Source organism: Prionailurus bengalensis, chromosome A2, assembly GCF_016509475.1.
Source record: "Prionailurus bengalensis isolate Pbe53 chromosome A2, Fcat_Pben_1.1_paternal_pri, whole genome shotgun sequence".
NCBI classification, from domain to species: Eukaryota; Metazoa; Chordata; class Mammalia; order Carnivora; family Felidae; genus Prionailurus; species Prionailurus bengalensis.
The window spans coordinates 110285456-110308145 of record NC_057348.1 but is presented as its reverse complement, the minus strand read 5'-3'; the positions used below and the strand labels follow the sequence as shown (position 1 = coordinate 110308145).

Sequence of the window (22690 nt, the reverse complement as noted above, 5' to 3'; positions counted from 1 at the left end):
CCCTACACTTGAACTTACTCTGAGGTCACAGAACTTGGACCACTAAAATGATTTTAGTGTACCTCCCCAAAGAGAATTTTTATAAGGCATCTATTTATTCACGTAAATGGCCCTGTGTATATCCAAATTATTTTTTATGACTCAGGAAACCAAGTCCTCATTATCCTTTCATCTCCTGTAACCACAAGAATAATCATGTAACTGAAAGGGCTGAAATTCAAGGAGTCTCTCTGGGAATATTTATCCCCCCACATCCCCACCTTTCTTTTCTTTTTTATAATGGGACCTTGCCAAGAGATGTACTCTTATACATAAAAAGAATTACACAAAAGAGGAAGTCCAAAGAAAGTCATCCACTGGGATTTATTTATTTACGTCACTGAGGTCCTGCTTATTCCTGACCTAATTTGCCAATACAAAACTATTTTTAAATAAAGAATAACTTATAAAACTTAAATAATGAAATGAGTTTTAGTGTGCATTTAAAAAGGAGGGTTTAAACACCTTATGTATACAGAATTCCAGAAATAATTACTATTTGATATGTATTTATGTTTTATTTTCCAAAACTCCTTAATACACTTTATCCCTCCTTGTCACCAATTAACAGCTGCAGTGATAGAAACTATAATTCACATGTCAAAGATGATCCGTCTAAAGTTTCCACAGCTATAGAACACAGATTGTTTTCTATAATTTCAATCACATTTTCATAAGAATATGGTTTCCTTGGCTCAGGAATTTCTCATTGACCTACCATTGGTTTCAAAAATTAACATCGATAACACTTCCACATTTGTGTCTTGTATGTGTATCAAATCCTATCAAACCCAGAAGTATTATCAACGAATGTTTGAGTGCCCCCCCCAAAAAAGATGAAGGAGTATGTGCTCTAATTTTTCATTTAAGAGCAAACCCAAAAGATAGGCCTTTTTAAAAGAAATAAATCGAATGTAGAATTACCTGGAGACTGTCACAAATAATATTCATAACATGTACATGTTTAACTTGAAATTCTTCTAACAAGTATTTCATATTCAAGAAAACTATAGAACTTAACTTAGAAATAAGTAAGATACAATAATCCTAAATGAGATTACAAGATTAAAAAACCAAACGTTCTCAAAGTATTTTGTAGACATAAAATAGCAATTACAGTTAAAACAAAACTTTCATTAGAACTAGAAAAAATAGAGGTGAAAACATACTATTTTCCTTTGTGCTACCAGTTCTGTATTCACCTCTCTATCATGATTTTTATCATATTATACATGTATCCAGTTTTTGGGTTTTTTTCATATCTGTTTTCCTGGCAAGACTTTGATTACCAGGGGTGGGGAAACTGGCAATTTTCATTTTTCTATCCTCACTTTTTCTGGTACATAATAGAAGTTCAAGGATTTTTTAAAAGAAGGGCTGAGCCCACTAGATTTTAAAATGTATTATAAAGCAATAATAATTTAAATAATGTGGTTTTGACATGTATTTTGAAATACATCAACAAATAAGAATAGAAAGTCCAGTAAAATATCTAATTATATGTAAGAATGTAATGATATAATAAAAATTCAAAATGATCAGGGAGGAAAGCTATTTAATAAATTATATTGAGGTAACCAGTATTCTGAGGGGAAAATGGGTCAAAATTTATATTGCATAATATAATTACAATACTAATGCCTCCTAATTCTCTGTCTTTCTGTGTGTGTGTGTGTGTCTGTGTATATTTGCATATATAATACATATATGATTTAGCTCATAAAAATGAGCATTAAATTGAGTATTTTTGAAACAATGGTAGCTTTCTAAACCTTGAATTAATAAAAGAAACAAAAAGATGTAAATTTTACAGTTTAATCTTTAACTTTTACTAAGAAAAGTAATAGTCATGGTAAAAGGAAAACAACATATTGCAGAAATGTTTATCAAATACAAGAGATCAAAGGTTGTTACAAAAGGGGATAAACTGACAGAAAAATAAGATGCAGAAGAAAAATAAGGCAGTAACATGGACATGCACATAGGAATCAAATTATTAGGTACACATCGGAAAAAAAGAGCATTAAAGCATTTTATTTACCAAAGTGAGGCAAATTAAGGCAACACTGAAGTACCATTTTACATTTAACTAACAAATACAAAATTCTGAGACACAATATCCAACAATACCCAGGTTCTTAGAAAAATAAAATTGATAAAGCCAAGACATTATTGTTGGCAATTTATAGTAGAAAGCCATCTGACAAAGCACTTCAAAAATCATTTCTTAAAAATCACATCCTTTGACCCACAAAAATATTCAAAACTTTTAACTTCATAAGATCAAGCCAGAAAGTTTAAACTGAGTGAATAATGACCCATAATAATAATACTAATAATAATAATTTTAAAAATTAAAAAAAAGAAAGGCCATATTCAAACAGATTTTTGTTGTGATGCAATTTATTATAGCAAAACATTATAAATCTAAATCTTCAACATCAGAGGAATGATTAAGTAAACTAATGATTACCAAACAACTGCTCCTGGAAACCACTCATTAAAGAGTGTAATACCTGAAAACGGCAATATAAGTTGAAACCAAATACGACTTGAAACCAAAAGGAAACAAACTGCACAGGTTGGTAAGGTAATCTGTTGGTAAGGTGTCTGTTTTTAATATTATTTATTCTATAATTAAAAACTGAGAAAAAAATGGTTCTATAAATTATTGGTAGATATTCAAAACTAGAGACCCATAAACGGATCACATATGAAGCCAAAGCTAAAAACAAAATTAATTTCTTTGAAAGAAAATTACAGCTTCTGAAATATAGTACATGCCCTGGCATTTAAATGGAGAAAAGGCTAAGTAAGAATAATGGGGAAATTACTACAGTAAAGAAATGAAAGACAAAATAAAAATGCCTATGGAAAGTATCTTCTCCATGGAGATCAAGAACTAAAGCTGGTTTTAAGCTACGAAAACAGGAGTGAATTGGTCCATTCAAAGAAACTAGAAAACAGAAAATAGAGTATTATAAAAATAAAAAAAAACTTTGCCTGTGAGTAATTTTTTTTCACTTTCCCCCACCAGTCATCCCTCTTCACTTCTGTGCACCAAGAGTAGCCCATTGGTGCCTAACTATGAAAAGCAAGGTTACAATGAGCCTTGTTTGTGTACATTCATCATTTGCATACAAACTTTAATATTAGCTTAAAAAAAGGCACATTGATGCAGAGGTCTGGAAAAAGGGCAAGTTACCCCTTATGTCTCTATAACACTATTTGCCACATGCACTGCTCCTTCCAATTTTAGTTTCATTAAATGTAATGAAAATGAGAAAATTTGTTATGCCACGGGTGTTCACACAACTCTACCCGGATCAGCTACTGTGTTGAGACACATCTGGTGTGCCAGAAACAAACTAGGAAGTGGTGTGTAGGAGGAAAGAAAATTAAAAGTTGTCAAACATATTTCTTTAGGCACTCAACATAATCTGGTATTCTAATTATTTTCCAGATATTGATGTAGTCAAGTTTATTACACAAGCTAAAGTAAAACTTTTAGGTTCCCCTAAAACTTTTCCTTCGCAATTCTTTACATGATAAAATTGGTATACCCTCATTAATACTCCATACACCCAAAACACACATTAGGAAATTTTCTCCTTGGGATATTATGCCCCTGGGTATTAGGTTATCCTACATTCCTCAAAAATATCCAACTATTTTATGCTTGTTAATCTGTTAATAACTGGAGGACGACTTCTTCAATATTTCCCTTCTAATCTGAGCAATTATGACTATACGACAATTTTAGTGCCAAAACCAATGACAACAATGAAGACAATTAAATACAGTTTGGCAGTGGGAAATAAATTCCCTGAAATCATCAAATAATTTCACACAGACAACCCAAAACCCAACTTTATTTATTAGTATTAAATTATACACAATTGAGGCTCCTAGTCTTCTGATACACAATTCACCTTTAAAAATGCAAACCAGTGGGCACCTGGGTGGTTTAGTCGGTTGGGCGTCGGACTTTTAATTTTGGCTCAGGTAATGATCTTGGGGTTCTAGGGTTCGAGCCCCAAGTCGGGCTCGGTGCTGACAGTACGGAACCTGCTTGGGATTTTTTCTCTCCCTCTCTCTGCTCTCCCCCACTTGTGTTTGTAGGCTCTCTCTCTCAAAATGAATAAACATTAAAACAATTTTTTTTTTTAAATTTTTAACAAATGCAAGCCAGGAATACCTCAGAAATCTTTCTAATCCAGTTTTCCTAAATAATAATGTACTAAGAAAAACACTTAAAAATACAGATAAACATTGGTCCATTAATCCAATTAGAATATATAGACTATTTTTTTATTATTTTTTAAATTTTATTTTAGAAAGAGAGGGAGAGAGCAAGCAGGGGAGGGGAGCAGAGGGAGAGAGGGAGAAGGAGAGGGAGAGGGAGAGAATCTCAAGCAGACTCCATGCTCAGCACAGAGCCTGAAGCCGGGCTTGATCCCATGAACCTGGGATCATGACCTGAGCCAAAATCAAGAGTCATACATTCAACCAACTAAGCCACACTGGTGCCCCAGGAATGTTAAGACTGTTTAACAGCTAAGATTTATAATGCTCATATGATATTTCAGACACTGCTCTAAAAGGCTTTCCAGGTATTAATTCACTTAATCCTCACAAGACTTTTGAAGTAGAAGACATTAATTGGTATGCCCATTGTTCAGATGAGCAAACTGAACCAGAGAGATTATGAAAGTCAGTTGATAGAACTGAGTTTCAACCCAGGTCCATAGGACTCCACCACTACTCTCTACTGCCCCCATGCCTTCCACTGTGTACCATGTACTACCTCTGTGTTATTTCCTGTGTGCCACATCTCAGCTTTCACTGTAACAGACACTTGACATGCACACTAAGCAAAAACACGATGATGATTCAAGAGATGTCAGTGAAACCAATTCTTCAGAAACAATTAATCTAAAAGGTGATGGTTTCAATTCAAGAATGCACTGAAACATCTTAAATCTTAACATCTTAAACCATAACATTTGAAACCTACTCTACAATTCAGTATTTTTATCTAAATGGCCTTAAACCTACTAAAAGGAAGCAAACTCTGAGTAAGCATAACAGTGGGGAAGAATCCGTGATTGTCCAGAACATTATAATTTTTGATTACTTTTAATTTACCTCTGAATTAAGTAAAAGTGTCTATACACAGGTGCAACAAGTTCCACAAGGCAAGAAATCCTAAAGAAAACAAGTCTCTTAATAGGAAGGATACTGTTAAATCTTCTCTAGGTTGTCGTAGGTAACTATCTTCAACTGTTAATGCAGAAGGTAAAGAAACAAGATGATCACTCAGAAAACATCTGGAAAATAAAACGAAGTCATGAAACCCAGTAGATACCTACCTACATAAAAGTGAAAATCAACTAAAAATTTCAAGACAGTTCTATGACCTGAAATTTTACTTAATTCAGGTCCAGAAGGAGACAAAAGCAAAACAAAACAAGATAATTTGACACTGTCTACAGATACCTGGGAATATATTTATTAAACTATAACAGTGAGCTCTGGCCAAGCTTACATAAAGACAGCAGATAAAGAGGAAAAGTCTTCCCCCAGCTTACTCTTAAAAATGACAGAAGAATGCCCTGGTGATGACGGAGTAGAAGAGTTCTTCATTTCCTGTTATTGTGAATGTTCTGAGCACATGTTCAAGGCGTTCTCATCACCACTGCCTAATTTTCATTTATTTTCCTCAAATGCAAACGGTCAGTTGCCTAGGCTGATTTTACCGTACTTGTCTTTTCAACTCTATTCAGGAGAATAACAGGAAAATAATTCATCATGCGGGGGGGGGGGGGGAATGTAAATGACGCTGGTGTCATAAGGCTTACAGGAAGCAAGAATAGTAAGGTAAGAACAAAAAGAATAAAAAACAAAGACTCACCAGAACATGGCCTACTTGAAAGGAGCTGCTTCCTATGGGTGGTAGAGGGCTGCTACAGTTTGCCAGAGTCCTTGTAAAGTGCTCTGGTGGGAGGCCCCTAGCCTTCCATTGGGGTCTCTCAGAGGTACTAGTCTGACAGCCCTTCCTGAGAGTGGTCTTACACGGGGGTCAGATGGGGACACTTCTCCATCTATCAGTGGGTGGCTACATTCTGTAGGAGGCACAGGAAGCCTGCTTTAGCCTTGAGTCTACCATGTGGTCCCAAACCCAACATTATTTGTAAGAAGGCAGTAATTTTGATCCCTTTCACTTTCCTACACTTATTTCTTGATGGCTCAAAACATGAAGAGAATGGTATCATACGTAACACTCTGACATCCCAACCAAACATAAAACAAATTTTTTCCTGCTGGTTTTCCAAATTCATAGGAAGTATGGGGAATTATTTAAAAAGCATTAGGGAAAACTAAGATTTAGATTTAAGATACAAAACCTGAGACAGGGAATAGGGCTGGATCTTAAGGATTCTGGTAGCGGGTGAGGGGGTGCTCCTATAGACCAGTTCTGTTGTGAAGTGGCCACAGGTTCCACCCTAAGCTTGCAGTGCGAGCTAAGGAACTGGGCCTGGCTCCCCTGATGTGTAAAACAAGAGGGCTAGACAAGGCCATCTTCAGGGCACCTACGGGCACCAACATTCTATGATGTTATAACTAAAAGTAACTAGCTGTGGCAGTACTTTTAATGTGAAAAATGAAAACCCACATCAGTCCCACATCACAAGACTGAAGTCAGCCCAGAGCCAGAGCACTCTCTAAGAAAGATGAAAATGTTGTTGATCTGCAGTAATTTTAGAAACTGGTGAAGAGAGCAAAAAATACACTGAGAAATTAAAACAGGACATTGGCCTCTGTGAAAAGATCAGATACAAAAGAATAATTACTGGACTAAGGGAAAAGTAGTTTTTCCCTGTATTATTTTTAAAGTAGGTATGTCCTTGAAAATATTATTAAAAATATTGAATCCTCAATTGCCCAATGGTATTAGGCCACTTCCAAAACCCAATAAAATCCCAAATTAGCTTGCAGATGAATGATGGCTTTAAGAATTTATCCAGAATCCAGTGTGATCCTATAGATGGGATGGGACAAATTCCTCAGAAAATGCCAAGAAACATTTGAGCCAGGCCAAAAAGCACTGAAACGTTCCACTGACATAGAACCCACAAGTCAACATGAAGCTTTCACTGGAAGATACAGCCTTTGCGTGCAGTTTTCCAGGGATCCAGCCAAAACTCAGAGATTATTGAAAAAAGCTCTCAAAACCAAAATGATTCCAAATAGAGGTTTCTATGACAGGGGAATTCTGAATGGAAATTTATCATTCACAACCAATGACTTCAATAGCTGATCCCATTACATCAAAGGATTTTAATTCTTTCCTGGAAATTCTTTACAAATTACAGGTAACCGCAGTCTGAACAGAACTTCTGTGTATTTTTAAACAAGTCAATTGTTTCAATGAGATAAATACATTTATTTCCACCAGACAGATAATTGTTTTCTTGTTCAATTGCATTACATTTGTGTATCCAGGTATAAAATGTTACAAATGGAAAATTACTGAGAAGCAAAGCAGTCATTAGTGTGACTTATAAACGGAGCAGAAATGTTAAAAAAGTTTTTCTAATGCTTTTTTATGTTCCCAAATATGTATTTTTATTTTTTAATCTCTTCTATATCTTTAAATTTTTTTTTAATGTTTATTTATTTCTGGGACAGAGAGAGACAGAGCATGAATGGGGGAGGCGCAGAGAGCGTGGGAGACACAGAATCAGAAGCAGGCTCCAGGCTCTGAGCTGTCAGCACAGAGCCCGACGCGGGGCTCGAACTCACAAACGTCACAAACCGTGAGATCATGCCCTAAGCCGAAGTAGGTCGCTCAACCGACTGAGCCACCCAGGTGCCCCTAATCTCTTCTATATCTGATTGCAGAGCAAATCCTCATGCCCAAACACAACACAAACAGAGCTAAGATGTTGGCTGACCAACAAGAATGGCGAAATGACTTGAATATAAATAGACACAAAAGTAAAATAAATTCAAGGATAAATTACTCACCTTCATAAGAAATCCAGAAATTTGGGAAACTCTGGGAAGTAAAAATAAATCATTTTCAAGTATCACCACTGGAAATACACTATTTCTAGATATCATTTTGTAGATAGAAGAATTGTGTCATAAAAGCAGGTATCTGATTACCTTCCCAAGAGATTTCTCACCTATCAACTGTCCTCAATTAAAGACAGCCTCAAAGCAAACAAAAGAGACATTAAATGACAAAAAAAGTCAGCACCTTGTTGTTGAAGGCAGATTATTTCCTTATGGAATTTGCACATAAATGTTCAATAAGAAAGAATGGCCAAAGACAGTCTCCCCTTGCTTACCAGAAAGTAGGAAGGCACACAATTAGAATTACAATACCTAACACACAATATCCTGGGGGCACAAGTGCCATTCAATAAAAAAAATGTTGGTTTTGTTAATATTAGTATTTTAATGTCTTCGGATTAAAGCTGATGGCACCTATTCTCCATCTGTTCAATAGTTCTTGTGTCACATATTATATCAACATATACACTGTACATTTTTTAAATAGAAAGATCTTATTCTTTCCAAACTTCTTAGAAATTCATCATGTTTCACATTGTACAATCAAAAGATTGTTAAAGGGTATTGACTACAATTTAAATATCACACATTGATCAAATACTCAAAACTGATTAAAAATGGGTATTGTGATGTTAACAGAGATCTAGAAACACATTAGGAGGTACAATATAATTTTGAATAAGGCATAGTAAACATATATGATCACTTTAACCAATGATTCTTCTCTTTTTTTTCTTTGTGTAAGTTGATTGTATGAGATTTTAAGAGTTAGAAGACGTAGTAATAGAATAAAAATACCATAAGAACTTGAAATTTCTTTACAGTATTGGAGTTAAAGAAAAAATAATGCTAGTATGTTTTTGTTTTCTGAATACTTTTTACAGTTATATTAACTTAAAGCTATATAAAATAGGGGTAGGCTTCCTGTAAAGAATTTCTTTTAATGTTTATTTATTTATTTTTGAGAGAGCGAGAGAGCACAAGCAGGGGAGGGGCAGAGAGAAAGACAGAATGTGAATCAGGCTCCAGGCTCTGAGCTGTCAGCACAGAGCCCAACATGGGGCTCAAACCCATGAACTGTGAGATCATGACCTGAATCTAAGTGAAACACTTAACTGACTGATCCACCCAGGCACCCCAAGAATTTTTTAATCACATCTTTAAAATTTAGGAGGAAATCTGTTGGTCCAAAGATGCTTTTAGACAAGATTATACACTTTGAATTATTTAATATATTATAATAATCTAATTAATAGTAAATCAATAAAAACTTCCAAAATAGCAATGAGGAAGTTTTGCTGTAAAATTTATTTTCTGAATTTACCCAAGGCCACTTTTGCAGCTTAGAACATTTTTTTGACATATAGATATTTTTCCCCAGTATTTTTCAGCTGTAAAAAAAAAAAATCCTAAAATTTCTTAAACCAATCTTCACATTTTTGGAAAAGGAAATCAAAGTCCTAGGAATTAAAATGTGAAACCGGATTCTATATACCTACTTAAATGCCAAGTCAAAATTACAGCAAAGAAATCCTAATTCCTGTTTCATTTTTCATTTAAGGTGAAAAATAAAGGTAAAAGTAATGGTCTGGAGATCTCACAAATCCAAAGCACAATATTTAAAATGGGAGAAACAGGAGTGGGGGAAACCACCAGCTTCATGGAGCTTACATTCTCATGCACATACAGACAAACCAATGTCAAGAGCGAACTCTGTCCCCAACCAAGTTTTTGTGTACCAACTCATCTTTCTTCTCTAAACCCGTAATTCTCGCCTGGAGAGCCTGAATCACATTCTTACCCTCTGTTCCTCTCTCACTCCCCTATGGGGTTTGTTCTGTCAGATGACTTCTGTTCACTTACACAGGATTCCAAGATGCCTTACTCAGCCTAACCCACACGAGCTACCCACCTTACTACACCTGCGTGTAACAATTTCACTCGAATTTCCAATATCACTTCAGAGTCAACAGAAACAAAACCAAACATATTCTCTCTCAGAACTGACTGCCTATTTCAACTTCCCCTATTGCTACCATTATTATTCTCCAGAATTCTCAGTCCTAAATTTTAGTCAGCTTTAATTCCTCCCTCACCTGTAGCATCCATATCTAGTCAGTCTCCACACCCCACATGTATTAGTCAGAGTTCTCCAGAGAAACAGAGACATATTATAAGGAATTGGCTCATAGAATATGGAGGCTGATAAGTCCAAAATCTGCACAGCTGGTGTTTCAGTTTGAGTCTGAAGGTCAACAAGGCTTCTGTGGAACCAGGAGGAACCAATGTTCCAGTTCAGAGGCTGTCAGGCAGAATTCTCTCTTATTTGGGGGAGGTCAGCCTTTTGTTCTATTCAGGCCTTCACCTAATTGGATGAAGCCCACCCACATTATGGAGACTCAGTCTGCTTTACTCAGTCTACAAATTAAAATGTTAATCTCACTCTTACAGAAACACCCAGAATAACGTTTGACCAAATATCTTGGCACCCAGTGGCCTAGTCAAAGTGATGCAAAAAATTCACCATCACACCACAGTTTTACTTTTCAAAAGTCACACTTGTTTTCTCTATTCTTGGTCTCACCACCATCATCTCATATCAGGTCCTTATGATCCCCTACTGGTTTTAGCAAAAGGATGTAAACCAGCCCCCTCACCTTCCTTTAGTTCACGCATCAGTGAATATGCTGTGGATACATTTATTTTCGGAAATGTTTTTGTCATATCATCCCTGTTCTATATACCTTAATTCACAATGACATCTTACTCTAAAAAGATCCATTCTTTTTCTTACAATATATTGCCCTATATAATCCAGCCCTACTTTGCCTACTGACCTGTTTCTTCTATCAATCTCCTAATTTAGAACTTACATTATAACTGGCCAACAGCTTAAATATCTTCTTCTCTCATCCACACCCATTCCCTCCGCAACATACTTCCCCTTCTCTGGAAAGCATTGTGAACTCTTCTTTGCCTACCTCAATCCCATCCACCTGCCAAGCTTTGTCTCCAGTTTCAACTCCTTTTTGAAGTTTTCCTAATTCTCCAAACCACATGAATCTTTTAGTTTCTAGCCCTCATGTACATTTAAAATAAACAAAACCACTGCTATTCTAAACTACTCTGTCTTGTTCATGAATTTATTTTTTTAAATGTTTATTTATTTGGAGAGAAAGAAAGAGAGAGAGAGCATGAGTGGATGAGGGGCAGAGAGAGAGAGAGAGAGAGAGAGAGAGAGGGAAAAAGAGAATCCCAAGCAGGCACCACACCACCAATGCAGAGGCGGACACAGGGCTCCATCCCACGACCTGAGCCAAAATCAAGAGTCAGACACTTAACCAACTGAGCCACCCAGGTGTTCCCATGAATTTATTTCTATTGCACATCCCTCTTTCCCTGGTTCCCAATATCACCCTATCACTTCCAAACACACACCTTCTATTTATGCTGGGTTGAAAATCTTGGAAACTCTGCTGTGCCAAGCACTGTTTAAGGCAATAGACATACAAAGAAGTGCTACTCTAAAAGCCTTACAGTCTAATATGAGAGAGAGATAATTACTATAATAATTAAGGAACAATGTACTGCATGCTGTAACAAAGGTAGATACAGTGCTCTAAGGGAATATAGAGAATATAACAGAGGATGAAACTAAATATCCCTAGCAGAATAATGTGGTTGGAGATAAATTTAACAGGAGGAAAAGGCATTTCAAGTACTGAAAATAACCAGTGCAAAAGAACAGAAACAGTGAACATACACATACACACACACACACACACACATATATATATACATTCTTATATACATATATACATAGTTATATACATATGCATATATACATATAGATACATATATACACACATATACGTTTATATTCATATATATTCATATAAGATATGATGAGACATTTACCACATTGGCAAACTAACTGGGTGTTAAGGATCAGAATCCAGGCACAAAATGGCTTAAAAGCAAGAGATTAAATTCAGTAAAAGTATCATTGAGTAATAGGAACAAAGCCCTAGAAACAAAAGTATCTGTCATATTGAGAATAGTAAGTCCAGAACTTGAGTGTGGAGCTGAGGAGAAGCAAACATGTCTGGAGCATGGAGCCACACCACTTCTAACTGAGAGACTAGGAAATCCCTAAATTACAGGTAGATTTTTATTCGTCCCTTATCGATGACCATAAGGAACAAAGAATTTTCATTACTCATTTGGTGACAAATCTAAGCTCATCTGGCAATAAAAACTGGCCTAAACAGACAGGAGATTATTTATTATTTTAACCTCATTTAGTATTAATAGCTATGAATTTCACTGCAGAAATAAATATTAAATGTTTTTATTATGAGGAACTGTCCCAGACCCTATTAAAAGTGACATGACACCAAAAACAATAAGATACCTAGGAATAAACCTAACTAAAGAAGGAAAAGATCTACACTCTGAAAACTGTAGAACATTTATGAAAGAAACTCAAGAGGACACTAAGCAATGGAAAAGCATTACATGCTCATGGATTAGAAGAACAAACATTGGTAAAATGTCCATACTACCCAAATCAATCTACACATATAATGAATTCTTACCAAAATATCACCAGTATTTTTCTCAGAGCTAGAACAGACAATCCTAAAATTTGTATGGAACCACAAAAGAACCTGAATAGCCAAAGCAATTCTTAAAAAGAAACACAAAACCAGAGGCATCATGATTCCAGATTTCAAGTTACATTACAAAGCTGTAGTCATCAAGACAGTATGCTACTGGAACAAAAACAGACATATAGATCAATGGAACAGAAGAGAAAACCCAGAAATGGACCCAGAATTAAATGGCCAACTCATCTTCGACAAAGCGGGAAAGAATATCCCATGGAAAAAATGGCAGGCTCTTCAACAATGTCGTTGGAAAAAATCCTGTGTCTTTCAGGAACACACTGAAGGATAAAAGTGGACCACTTTCTTACACCATATGCAAAAATAAATTGAAAAAGAATGAGAGACCTAAATGTGACACAGGAAACCATCAAAATACTTCAGGACAAAACAGGCAGCAATCTCTTTGACCTTGGCTATAGAAAGTTCTTACTAGAACACATCACCAAAGGCACAGGAAACAAAAGCAAAGATGAACTACTGGGATTTCATCAAGAAAAAAAGCTTCTGCACACTGAAGGAAACAACAAAACCAAAAGGCAGCCTACTTAATGGGAGAAGATATTTGCAAACAACATATAAAGGGTTAGTATCTAAATAGTACCTTATAAAGGGTTAGTATCTTATAAAGGGTTATAATAGTATCTTATAAAGGATTAGTATCTAAAATCTATAAGGATTTATCAAACTCAACACCCCAAATACAAATAGTTAAGAAATGGTCAGAAGACATGAATAGACACTTTTCCAAATTACATCAAAATTACTAACAGACACATGAAAAGATGCTCAATATCACTTACCATCAAAGAAATACAAATCAAAACCAAAATGAGATAACACCTCACACCTATCAGAATGGTTAAAATTAACAACAAACAAACAACAGGTGTTGGCAAGGATGAGGAGAAAGGGGAACCCTCTTCCATTGTTGATAGCATTGCAAACTGGTGCAGCCATTCTGGACAACAGCATAGAGGTTCCTCAAGAAACTAAAAAAAGGAACTACCCTATGACCCATCATTTGCACTATTAGGCATTTACCCAAAGGATACAAAAATACAGATTCAAAGAGGTATGTGCACCCCAATGTTAATAGCAGCATGATCACTAATAGCCAAATTATGGAGACAGCCCAAATGTCCCTCGACTAATGAGTGGATAAAGAAGATGTGGTGTATATATACAATGGAATATTACTCAGCCATCAAAAAGAATGAAGTCTTGCCATTTGCAATGACATGGATGGAACTAGAATGTATTATGCTAAGTGAAATAACTCATAGAAACACAAATATTGTACCATTTTACTCATATGTGGAATTTAAGAAACAAAACAGAGGAACATATAAGAAGGAGGAAAAAGAGAAGAAAGGGAAACAAACCACAAGAGACTCTTAATGATAGAGAACAAAGTGTGGGTTCACAGAGGGAGGTGGGTGGGTGATGGTCTGGATGGGTGATGGGTACTAAGGAGGGCACTTGTGATAAGTACTAGGTGTTGCAAGTAAGTGATTAATCACTAAATTCTACTGCTGAAACCAATATTGCACCAAATGTTAACTAACAAAAATGTAAATTGAAGAAAAAGGAAAAGATTTTTTTAAAGGCTAAATAAATTTTTAAAAATAAATAAAAATAAAAAATAAAAGTGACATGCCATGTAACACAGGATTTATGTCCCATGCTACCTTTTAAAAAACTGATAAAATCTCTTAGCTTTATACCCTCTGGATCCTTCCATGTTGTTGCAAATGGCAAGATGTCTTTCTTTTCATGGCTGAATAATACTAAGTGAAACACATCAGTCAGAGAAAGACAAATACCATATGATTTCACTTACATGTGGAATTTAAGAAACAAAGAAAAAAAGAGACAAACTAAAAATCAGACTCTTAACTACAGAGAAGAAACTAATGGTTACCAGAGGGGAGGTGGATGGTGAGAAGGGTGAAGTAGGTGAAGGGAATGTTTTTGTCATGAGGAGCACTGAGTAATGTACAGAACTGTTGAATCACTATGCTGTATACCGGAAACAACTCTTAACACTGTATGTTAAGTATACTGGAATTAAAAAAAAATTTTTTTTTTTATTTATTTTTGGGACAGAGAGAGACAGAGCGTGAACGGGGGAGGGGCAGAGAGAGAGGGAGACACAGAATCGGAAACAGGCTCCAGGCTCCGAGCCATCAGCCCAGAGCCTGACGCGGGGCTCGAACTCACGGACCGCAAGATCGTGACCTGGCTGAAGTCGGACGCTTAACCGACTGAGCCACCCAGGTGCCCCATGGAATTAAAAATTTTTTAAATCCAAAGCTGGTAAATGTTAAAATTTAAAAAAAAAACACACAACTGATAAAATCTCAATTCTAAAACACACCTAGCTCCTGGGGTTTTGGAATATTCTATGGACCTTAGATTTTGAGATTTCACAGAACCAGTCAGATACAGAAGGGGATCTATTGCCCAAGAAAGGTTTTAGAGTCCATGGAAGATCCATTTAGGATTATTTTGTTAAATGGAGGGTGAGTTCTCATTGCCAAACACATTCTATTTTTGACCATCTTTGTGATCTGTGGCAAAGTTTATTTTACTTATGTAGTATTAGTTAAAAACAAAAAATAAACTGCCAATCATGGACTCTTATATCAACCTTTTTACTCCCCTTATAATGCCAAGAATACCAGGAAAAAATTGTAAAAGAACATTCTCTTTGCCTCCTATAAACTTAATAGATAGTTTCCTGGAATTGTCTATTCAAATAGAAAATTAATTTCCATGCACAGCTGGAAATACCACATTGGCAAGCAAAGAAAACATCAAACACCAGTATATTAAAGTGTAGGAACTCTAAAGACTCAACAAAACAGAATCTGCTCAGTAAGATGGTCATATGAGAACATATTTTCACCTGTTTATTTAATGTATAAGTACATCTCTTAAAGTGAAGTAGCAATAATCAAGGAAGCTTTGGATTCGGAAAAACAATGAGAGGATTACATCATTCAAGCCGTTTTTCTATCGTTGTATGAAAGGAGAAGAGGTTAGCACATTCCTTGCCAAGGATAAAAGATGTCCTCAGGCCTGCACAATACATGTATGGGTAAGACACTGCCACCTACTTTGTGGCATGGTTGCTTTTTTATTTTTCACTTTGGGATGATGTAGAAGTTCTAAAGATAGTGGTGACAGCTGTGCAATAATGTAAAAATACTTCAGGCCAAGGAAGTACACACTCTAAGAGGGTTAAAGGGTAAATTTCATGTTATGTGTATTTTACTGTTATATAAAATATAATTTCAATAATATACAAAAAGCTCTTTAAAATTAATAAAAAATAGTCTAAAAGAAACATATGCAAAGGGTACAAACAAATTGAAAATGGGAAGAAAATCCAATAAATACATGGAAAAATGTTCAAAACCACTAATAAGAATGCAAGTAAAAATGACTACAAACTATCATATTCAATCTTTCAAATTAGTGAAGATTAAAAATATTGAGAATTTAAAAAAGAAAAAAGGCAGCTTTTCTAGACCCACCAAAATGATCAGGTTCTATTTATACATCATCCTTCATTTGCTTAGGCCTAATGGGTATTCGTCTTTGTACTGACCCATCAAGAAAAAGCAGGCTCATGGTGCCATCTGGGGACTCCTCCCCGATGCTGTACCTGCATCAGGCAATGACTTATATGGTCAATACTCAACTAATAACCAAACTAAACAAAACAATACACTTCATACACTTCAAAGAAGAAGAAGAAGAAGAAGAAGAAGAAGAAGAAAAAGAAAAGAAAAGAAAAGAAAAGAAAAGAAAAGAAAAGAAAAGAAAAGAACAAAAGAAAGAAAGGCAGAAACCAGAACATCACCTTCAGTAACTGCCATACAGAAAGGCCAGTAAAAAGGAGTAACAAGTTGAGCATGAGAAAACCTCATATGGCATCCAGGCAGTTGGTCCCCTTGGTCCTGCTGCCTTAATTCTCAAGTTATCAGAATACAAGTTAAGAATCTCCAGCACTGACATTTTGTATATAACAACAAGGAGAAATTTCAATAAAAATCAATGTGTTATGAAATTAAGACAGAGAAAAGCAGTCTGTGTGAACTTTATTCATCATGGAACCTCTGAATGAGTGAAAGGTTGACTTCAGGAGCATTTCTAGACCAAACACAACAGAGTCCCAAAGTGTAATATTGTGTTAAAAACCTAGAGCTACATCTCTATTATCTTTGACAAAGAACCCCAAAACACCATGTACTTCGGTAAATATGCTGGGATATCCCACAAGCAAAGTGAGGGATCAATTTAATTAGCTACATATAGGAGGCAGTAAGTGGATGGGAAAATACATGGGACAAAGTAGGAGCTGAAGAAATACTTGTTGAACTGAACTGAGCAAGTGGTAGAAGCTAATACACAGTACCTGTATGTACTGATGAAATTTATTATTGTTCCAACTTTCCACCATACTTAACCTATGGAAAATATAGAAAATATCTATAGAGCCAGCTGTAAAGGTTTATTCTTTTCCACTTGGCATCCCCAGTAACAACCAACCCGCAGCATGGTGCTCAGAGACTAAGTGAAGATTCATTTCCCCAGAATCAACATCTTTGACTCAAATCCTATTGACAAAAATACAGAAAGTTTTAAGTATGGGGGTGAAATGCAAATGATGAGAAGGTGATCAAAACAAAGATTCTAACAGAAGACAGGCCAGATATAGATAAGTCACCTCAGTGAGACCTACTCAAATAAACCAGAAGTAGTCTCTTTTAGTATCCTATCAGAGAAATGTGAGGATTCAATCAGTAACTTCCAACTTCCTCATTTGCTACTCACACTAAAACTTCATTTCATATTAAATGAAATATATTTATATGTATATATAGAAACATATTTGTCTATAGAAAACTCAATTTCAATTTTCACAAACTAATACTTGATCTTATAATGCACATGCACTCTGGTATCTTGTAATATGGTCTATTCTATTGAACCATTTAATTGCAAGTACAAAACTGATTCCATGGCCTGATAAGAGCCTGTGACATGCAGAAAACACAGGACTATATGATTTCTTTCTAGCTCATTAAAGGAAAGATCATGATTTTATGTAGACGCGATCTAAAAATATCCACAACTCCTAAATACTAGGTCCTCAATGACCTTTCCAAAGCTAATTACTGAATGAAATGATATAACCCCTGTAACATCTTTGCTTTCCCTTCTTCCTCACAATAAATACCCACAAAACTTTCCATTCAACAGGCTTTAGAAGTGATTTTCCCAGGGTGTACAACTATTGCCCCACCTGACAGCAGAGGTGAACACAGGGGATTTTGCAATAAAAAGTTAAACATTTACCAAAGGAACTCCCTTAACCTGTAATAAAGTACATTTGAATCTCTGTAAGCCACCCAGCAATAACTAAACAAAAGTCAAAATGGTACTCACGCAGCAGCAGCAAACCACATAAACCTTGGTTTTAATTAAATGAAAGATATTTCATAGTAGTTGTATTCTCCCTTCGAAACTGCACAATTTGTTCCCTGAAATAAAATTATTCTAAGTTTCTAGAATAGCATCTTTGTCACTTTTGTAGATTTTCTTAATTGGATGCCGTCTGTTGCAGACCCCCCTCTTCATCCCACCTCATCCTCACCATCTTTAGTAATGGCCCAAACTTGTGGGTGTGCAGGAGTCTCTGGTGAAAAACGAGCTGGCTTTGAGTCAAACAATACTTCCCAATCACAATCGGGTTTTTTTCAGTACATAGCTAGGGAAAGGTCTTGTTTACTTCTTCCCATTATAGCTTAAAAACCATCTAAAACATTGTTTCCTCAAAGGCATTACCATCGAGACATGGAATCCTAACAGCGTCATCTGTGCTTGTCAAGTGATTTCAAATTGCTTTACTTTGTAAACCTTCTCTTGCTTTCTAAGTCTACCGGGTAAAGAAGTAAATTCCACATGTATTTAATAGCATTTGGATATTTTATTCATGACAGTTTATAAAATAAAATGTAAAGCCTCAAAGTTTTAACTTTAAAAAGCACTTTGAATTATAAACATGAAAGAAATATTAATGTCAAAAAATTAGGTCCATTGTAATCCTGTAATCAAAGCATTCTGTGCATTTTCCAAACTTGGCAAGCCACATTTTTATTTTTAATTTTTGAACTACTAATTCTGGAGGAAAAACAAACACCATTAACTTCCTCTTCAGTCACTAGCCATCAGTGCCATGTGTTTTTATCGCTTCCTGCCACAAGGAAATACGTTTGAAACAAAGAATGATATTCAAAAAAGAGTTCTCTGGGTGTTTAAAGTCATTCTTTCAGGAATTGAGAAACACTGTAAACATATTTAAATAATGGTACAGAATGATAAAACTATTCAGAAAACCTTCACATTTCTTTTATTACGTGATAATGCTCAAAACAAGCCTGTCAAGATTATTTAAAAATAAACTGAGTTGGTCAAGTTAAATAAGTTCCCTTCCTAACACAGCTAATAAATGACAGAGCTTGAATCCAAATCCACTCAGTTTTATACCCAACCTCACAGTGGAAACTATATTCCATTGTTTTCCCTATGAACCTTTTGATCAAACTGTAGGTTTTTATATTAGCCTATTTGTCTAAACCATCATGGGTTTTTGTGGACGAGTCATGGGGAGAGCCTTCGCTGAGGCTAAGGATGATAAGAACATGCAGATGAAGAAGTATTCAACACCTTCCTTATTAAGTCCTATGTACTAGATAGTACACTAAATACTGGGAATCCTCAGCAAAGATGTAAACTATACCTCTTACTCTGAGGAGTTGGTAAGAAATTGAAAAAAAAGGGTGGTCTTAGTTTGTTTGGGTTGCTATGCCAAAATACCACAGCCTGGGTGGTTGAAACAACATAAATGTTTTTCTCACAGTTCTAAAAGATGGGAAGTCGAAGATCAAGGTGCTGGCAGATTCAGCGTCTGGTGAGAGTCCTCTTCCTCATTTGTAGATAACCACCTTCCTGCTGCATGCTCACATGGCCCCTCTTGGTACATGCTCATGAAAGATCTTTCTTTCTTCTTCTTATAAGAGCACTAATCCCATCGTGAGGGTCCTACTCTTATGACCTAATCTAAACCTGATTATCTCGGGGCGCCTGGGTGGCTCAGTCGGTTAAGCGTCCGACTTCAGCTCTGGTCATGATCTCACGGTTTGTGGGTTTGAGCCCCACGTCAGGCTCTGTGGTGACAGCTCAGAGCCTGGAGCCTGTTTCGGATTCTGTGTTTCCGTCTCTCTCTGGCCCTCCCTCGTTCATGCTCTGTCGCTGTCTCAAAAATAAATAAACGTTCAAAAAAATTAAAAAATTAAATTAAATTAAAAAAACCTGATTATCTCCCAAATTCCCCACTTCCAAAAACCAACACATTGAGAGCCAGGGCTTCAACATACAAATTTGGAGGTGCCATAAACATTGGGCCTATAACAGGAAACTGACAGGTAAAACAAGTGATCGCAATTAGTTTGATATATGAAATACCACAAATATTATCACTTCATTATACTCGACAAATATTTCTTGATAGTGAAAGGGAAGTAAATTTTTTACCATCAATGAAATCCATGAGATAAACAATAATCTCCATGTCTTACAAATGAGAAAACTGTGGCTCAGAAATGATAATTTGTCCAAGATCAAAAAGTGAGCAAGTGAGGGAGACTGGTTTTAAACACGAATCTACCTAGCTTCAAAGCCCAGCCTCTTTTTACTAGAGAGCTGTAACCAAGGGCAACAACAGCCTTCCTCACTGCCTCTTCTAGGGTGTATATAGCATGGCTCTTCCTACCAAGGAAGAGAGTAGCTCCAAGAGCCAAGTACAAACACACATAGCATGTAAAAACCCTCTGAGTAAGAGATGACTAAGGCCTGAATGCTGATACAATAAAAGCAGGTCAGGAAACTAATTAAAAGCACAGATCCTAAACTAGCCTGTTCCACTTGCAAAAGAGAACACTCTACCTAGTAAAATGGTAGAGACACTGGTTTCATGGCAGACATAGTACGACTGTAATTCTCAAAAAATATTTCATAAGCTAACAAAAGAACAAAGATACCTACATATTTGAAATATAAAACCAAAATGAAAAAAAAAGTATTTTAATGTTGAAGCAAATTAACCTGGAACGGAGATACAGATTTGATTTACTTTTCTTCAGCTCTGAGAAAGTCATTGTGACTCAGTGAGTACTAAGGCTGTAGCAAAGTTTCTGTTTAACTTTTTTTAACTTTTTTTTTTCTTTGAGGGAGAGAGAGAGACAGCGTGAGCAGGGGGAGGGGCAGAGAGAGAGGGAGATACAGAACGTGAAGTGGACTCCAGACTCTGAGCTGTCAGCACAAAGACTGACATAGGTCTCAAACTCACCAGCTGAGCTGTGACATCATGACCTAAGCCAAAGTCGGATGCTTAACTGACTAAGCCACCCAGGCTCTCCAAGGCTGTAGCAAAATTTTAAAAGTATACATCTTTTCCAGCACTTTGCATAGTAGGTACTTAATAAACATGCTGTGAATGAATGGATGCAGGCAAGAAAAAATGAATTAGGATTCAGATTAAATGGTCACATTCACAGTATATAATTAAATATCTCATTTTATGTAGGGGTTTTGAAATGATTTCTTCAATTTCCAGTTAAACGTCTACCCATATTTATTTTCAAGCCTAACTTGTATGATAGCCAAAAGATCTAGATATTTTTGTGTTCCAAAACAAAATAATTGCATGCTATTTTACTCACGATTTTGAAATTTGCAGTTCATAAAAATACTATGTTTAAAAGGAATTTGGGGAAAATGGGTATTACTGAGAATAAAGAAATGTGTTTATATGTAGTGTGGTAACATAGGAGATTTTTAAAACTAGGTAATTTTGCTTATTAGTGGTACAAATTGGGAAGGATAAAGAAAAAAAGAAAAGCAATGATCTTTATTTCAATATACTATTTAGTAGCCATTTCAATGGTAATGTAGAGGTGTTACAGAATAATACCTCTACTCCATCTTACTTTCTGGTCATCATTTTTCTCTTATTTCATAATCTTATTGTTAGTGTCTTTTATTTTGCAATACTGAAGATCTTTTTCTAAGCCAGTTTATGTCCTTTTTTGAAAGAAAAGCCATACATGTGTATGCGTGTATCTATAGACAAACACATATATTCATATACATTATATATAAATGCCCATAATCATTTATGCATATACATAATTATATACAATTATATATGTATATGTCTCTTTCCTGGGTGCATTCTGTCTCTTTCACATATATGAAATTGTATGTTATATATGTCATATATTATATATCAATAAGTGTATTTATATATTTATAATTTATATTTTTATGGATTATATATTATTTATTTTATATGCTTATATAAAATACAAATATTTATATGTTATTTATTTGTATATACTTATATATGCAAATACCTAATTTATATACAGAAACTACATATAATTATATATAAATTAGAAATTATATATAATAAAACTATATACATAAATTATATATGTATAATTTAGAAATGAGACAATCCTTATATTAACTCAACATTTATTTACAAGTTAATCTTTATGTATTCCATATGAGCGCACATAAAAATATCTCATGCTCACACAAATATGAGAAAATCACTTCTCTCAAGATCTCACTTTAATTAACGTTTGGGTTTGGGGGCACTTGGTTTACACCTCAGTGACGTGTGTAAAAGGGTGGTCAGGAGACCTCAAGTATGACTAAGTGTCATAATGTCAGACAGTACTGGCTGATTTCCTCAACACTCAGTGGTAGCAAGAGTCCCAGGGTGGTCACAACTGTGTCCCTGTGCTCAGAGCCTATCAGAG

At 35.5% G+C, this 22690-nt stretch overlaps 1 protein-coding gene and 1 non-coding gene across 9 annotated transcripts in view; one reads left to right on the top strand and one right to left on the bottom strand.

Annotated features, from left to right (window-relative positions):
• Window positions 1-22690, bottom strand: part of HDAC9 (histone deacetylase 9) — a 939997-nt gene that overhangs the window by 827967 nt on the left and 89340 nt on the right. The gene's annotated exons all lie outside the window — the stretch shown is intronic.
• LOC122488857 lies at window positions 15810-15938 on the top strand. The gene has a single exon (XR_006298770.1). It is a non-coding gene; the product is annotated as a U6atac minor spliceosomal RNA (small nuclear RNA).